Here is a 5,768-nt window from a genome sequence, read left to right as displayed (position 1 = left end):
CGATAAGTTAATAAGGTGATGAACCAGCTCTAAATAAAAGACAACTAAGTTTTATATAGTCTTTCGTGTTATTTAATATGAGTGGATTAAAAGGAATATAATAATTTAACATAATTGTCTTCATTGTTATCGATTAAAAAAGATAGATCAAAGATCAAAGCATTTGATTATGAAAGTTTGATAGATGATTTTGTAAGAAAAAATGTAAAAAACCAATATTTAAGAATTGATAAAAAAATTTACTAGTTTTAAAGATATTGTAATTTTTAATCATAAATTTGACTTTTTTTATCGACAAATTTTTTTATGTATTATCTAAAGGCCTCATTTTTATATTTCGTATTGGACCATAAATATCTCAGGACCGGACTGGATCCGCCAAATATTTCCCAAATATCAAAAAAAAAGTTTTTAGTCGCTTAAAATAAATCAAGTTTCGGAAAAATGTTGACCTAAGATTTTAATGTACGATCAGTAGAAAACCTATACCTCTAAATTAAACTTTGTCACTTTAGAGTTTTTCGGAGTCTGTGTATTACTATAGTTTCATACTAAAATAAGTACTATAGTTTGTAAACAACTTCGTTGAACAAAAATTAAAATTGATTAAAACCAAAAAAATATTTTCTAGACCAAAAAATGTTTTTATTTAAAAATAAGCCATATATTAGTAACGACATTTGAAAAATAAAAAAATTAAGACTTTGAATTTAAATTTTAAAATTTTAGAATTCTTAGAAACATATATCCAGTTAAAGGTTTACATACATATTATATACTACTAGGTGAAGACCCGTGCCTTGCTTGGAATGAAAGTGTAAAATGAATATTTTATATAAAAATTACTTTTAAATACTATTATTTTGAACAAAAAAAAAATACTATTATTTATTTTGTGTTCATTTTCGTATTATAAAATAATAAATATATTGAATAATTGAAAAGCGAATAACTATTATATATATAATTAAATTGGAGTAAGCAAATAAATCAAAACAATGTTTTTGTTTATTTACAATAATTTTTATTGGTAAATAAATAAAAAAAATTATTTATTTTATATGTTATATAATTAAATTTAAATGATATTGATATAGATATATAGTATATTTTAATATGAATATTTATTAATTGATGACTTCCTACTCATATAATTTTATTAACATTGTATATTTGTTATACCAAAAAATTAAACCATTAATCGCAAAAATTTCAATGTGAGATTTTAATAATTTTATCTATTTATAAATTATTTTAAAATTTAAATGCAAATTTCAAAATTAGAATATTAAGGTCACAATTCGTTTTCAATGCTAAATTTGAAATTAGCAGATTTATGTATTTCTATATGGTATATAGTTTAATTTTAATATATATATATTTAACCTGAATATCTATCAAATAAAACTTTTTATTCACATGATTTTATGATCATTTGTGTCTGTTATAACAAAAAAGTTAAACCTTTAATTCTAATTTTTTTAATGTGAGACTTTTAACAGTATGAGTAACTAATAGCCGTTTTAAAAAATTTAAAATATATTATATAAGAAAAAATATATTTTTTTCTTAGATGATTAGTGTGATTGTTTAATTTCTCTTAAGAATATAAAATTAAAAAAGAATGATTGAAGATACAAAATTATTATCATATATTTATAATTAAAAATCATTAATTGTCATATATATGTTAATCAGATTAGGTAATTTTGTAACATTTATTTAAGGAAATGAAAAAATATTCTTTTGTATACTACTAATCAATTTGATATTTAGTCTAGTAAAAAGTATAATATATGCTTAGATGAACCAACTAATTTTTCTAAGGTTTCTAAAAATCATTTTAATAATGACATGTGGGTATAAACCAATTTTGTAATGTTACTCAATTAATATATAAGAGATATTTAATAGATAAATACAACACATAAACATAAAATTAAATGGAAAGTAGTGAAATGTTAGCACTCCTCTAGATTAAAAAGATTGATGTTTCAGAATTTGCATGCATATTTATAATAAATACATATTTTGATTTATTAATTTTTGTTAGTTTTATTTGCTTTCCAATAAACTTTTGATATTTATATTTTCAGATTTAATTTGTGTTTTAGTTTTCAAATAAATTGTATTAATTAAAACTAGAACATGTATGTTTGTAGACAGAACGAGTACTAGTTAAGAGTTTTCGAGTCTCGTAACTGAATTGTTCTCTATGAATGAGTATATACGTAAAAGACATTTTCAAATCCGAGCAATATATAGCGTACTCCAGTATTTGACTTTTACTGTTGCCGGCAAGAATCCGAACATTGGACTTCACATTGGTTGTTTTTTTTTTTTTTTTTGTCGACGCCCATCTTCTAAAATCAAGTGGTAGTCGGGCACGAGTCGTTCCGAAGAGACGCTCTGTCCGGCTGGGTCTGATCTATATGGGAAAAGAGTACACCACTATTTCTCGCCTCTTTCGCAAGAGAATCCGCACACAAGTTCCTGGATCTGGATATGTGGTCAATTCTAAAAACTGAGAATTCGGCCTGTAGTCGTTTAAAGGAGACTAGCTCGGAGGCAAACGCTGGCCAGTCGGTAGGATTTGCAATCATGTCTACCAAGTCGGAACAGTCCGTCTCTATATGAATCAAGGTGCAAGGTAGGTCTCGCAAACATGTCATCGCCCATATGAGTCCTTCCATCTCAGCATGGAGAGGCGATAGGTTTTTCCGGCATCCTTGGAGGCCAAATCTCTGGACTCCCATTTGATCCTTGTAAAACCACCCTAAACCACTAACCGTTCCATTCTCAGTCCATGATGCATCGATTTGACAGGTCGGGCGTTGAGGGTCCGTAGGGAGAGTCGAGCTAGACGAAGGGACAGTCTGTGGCTCCTCTTCCTCGCTCTCCTCAAGAAGGTTGGCTTTTCTCCAGCATTTCGCTTCAATGGAAGCTAGCTGGAGAGTATCCACTGGTGATATCTCCTTTCCATTAAAAAACTTGTCATTGCGTGCCTTCCAAATGTACCATAAGATCCATGGGAATGTTTCGATAAGTGGTTCCATATAGGCCACGTTTTTCTTCTTCCAAAAAAGGAAGTTCATGTTTTGATAAATAGAGGTACCCGAGTAACCCGGAAGGGACGGGTAGTCCAATAAAGCCCACACCTGAAAGGGCGGGGGGGGGGGGCATTTAAGATGGTTAATGGTTTCCTTAGGGTCACCACATCTAGGATAGCTCCTATCAGTGCCCAGGTGTCTATAAGCAAGTCTTTCCGTCGTCGCAATGCATCCTGTCAAAGCTTGCCACATAAAGTGCTTCCATCTTCCCAGGAGCATGGATGCTCCACACATGGCTCTGTAAACCAGTGATACTAAGTTGTACAACCTGAACTTCAGCGTCACACGCTTTGGTCTTTTGTAGCCGGTTATATCCTGATTTAACTGAGTAGACGCCCGATTTTGTGTAGTTCCATGCATACCCATCCATGGACCACGTGTTACTCGGTCGCATTTTTAGGATAAGCAGGATATTTTCGGGGTGAAAATATTCTAATAAAAGATTAGTATCCTAGTCCCTTATATCACGCCTAATAAAGGAATGAACAAGGAGTTTTGGGTGTCTATAAGTAACACGATCAGACGTAGGCATTTTCATTGTCTGAAATAAACTTCAATAAAAGCCTTAAATCCTGCGCATTTTATAATCCCGAAGCTATACTAAATTCATTAAACGAGATTTTAATTACTTTACAATTTCCTATGATCATGTCGAGAAATGCAAATGTTTAAATTAGTAACTCGAAATTTAGTTATGTATTTTTACTGTTCATATTCCAAGGCTGGTCTGACGGAGACAGCTTGGTCTGCCGTGACTCAAATCTCTGCCTTCCAAATTTAATGTAATATAATGGGCACACACATACGTACACTGTTATATATTTTAAATTTTACTCCATCCATTTTAGGTTAAAATTTGTTTCATTTTAAACTTTCAATATATTTATTTGTATTATGAATCATCAAGTGGATAGTCCATAACCTAGACCATACAAGTTCAAGACTAGAATCCATTATAGGTTTACATCCAGCCACATGGAAGACCCATTCAACTTTAGTCTTTATGAGTTTGACAATGTCATTATGTAGAGTATCTTTGTAATCAATTCTACCTTTGACTCTACCTTGTATGAACCACTATATATATAGTGGTGTAAGCAATAAGAAATATACAACACATCTCTCACAAATCTTCTCTCAAATCTTAACACGTTATCAACACGAGACTCTCTCCACCTGAGCAATCCCATCCGCCGGCGATCATCTCTTTTCCGCCCATCTCTTCCGGCCCTCAGCCTTGCTCCGCCGGCCAAGTCTATACTCTCACGGTTTTCCGGCCAGCTCCTCCACCTCTCTCTCAACCAGCTCATCCGCGGATCAGCTCTCTCTCACGGTGGTCCATTCAGATCAATTTGGTGTTTTCTAAAAGGTAAACTAATCTATCCATAAAATCTAAGAACACCACATATCTGAATCCTGATTATTAGATCTATTTGAATCATAAAACTTATAAAAATCTATAGATCTAAAATTATCACAAATATTAATCTTGAATCTAAGATCTATATGAATCTTGATTCTAAAATTATTTGAATCTCTAAAGATCTAAGAATCTCTAAAAACTTATAAAACTTATTAATAATCTAAGATCTATATGAATCTTGTTTCTAAGAACTATTTGAAATTATAAAAGATATTAGAGAAAATCATAAACCCCTTTTAGCTAGCAAGCCTTAAAATCAGTTTCCCTTTCTCCTATTTTGATCCGGCCTTAAATCCGGATTGACTAAAGGATTGAAACTCATAATCTTTGTTTGGCCGTATTACCGGCTGTATAGTCGGATGAATAAGCTGGCCATCAAAATCTTAATCCCATTCGATGTGCTTACCGATCCAAATCGGCCCTTATCCACATCAAAATCTCAAATCCCCTTGTTTGTTTTATAACCGGATATGTATCTTGATGGCCATTATACATATCAATTCCCTAAATCCTTTTTGCTTGATTTTTATCAATCCCCTAAACTCTAAGCAATAATCGGCTGAACCCCTAAATCCAAATCCCCCCATGATTTTTTTTCCGGCCATGACCTTTTCCGGCCACAATCTTTTCAGCCATAATCTTTCAGTCAAACCCAAAGATATCAAAACTTAAATCCTAATCAATGCATATCTTTGACCATTGATGTTTTATATTGTTACTGATCAAAATTTAAAACTTTTGTGATTGTTTTAAATGCATATCTTTCACTAGGTAGTATTTATCAAAATATTATAACATATAGTCTTGATTTAAATAGTTATGACATAGGCTAAAATAAATACTAAGTTGAAATCATTTGATCACGTAGTTGTTTGTCAAAATTTATCTAAATCTAAACCGGCCTTGAAATCGGTTCATTATAGTTTGAACAAATGATATAAATTTATCTTGATCTAAAAACCAACCTTGAAAACTGATTTTGTGATGATTGAATTATATACTGATCATATATACATACCTGATAGCATCTATTAGATCAAACATGGATTAGTAAATTGTTAGATCATACACATATCATGAACTGATCATTTCCATGCATCCGCTTGTCATATAGTTTTATTAAAACTGAGCATGCATACATATAATAGATCATTCTAATCATGGGGCATTTAAAATAAAATCTAAATTGGTTCATATTGCTTGCATCTAATTAGATTAAATCGGTTATTTTTAAA

The sequence above is a fragment of the Brassica napus genome, chromosome C4, assembly GCF_020379485.1.
Source record: "Brassica napus cultivar Da-Ae chromosome C4, Da-Ae, whole genome shotgun sequence".
Classification (NCBI taxonomy): domain Eukaryota; kingdom Viridiplantae; phylum Streptophyta; class Magnoliopsida; order Brassicales; family Brassicaceae; genus Brassica; species Brassica napus.
This window is presented reverse-complemented; position numbering follows the sequence as displayed.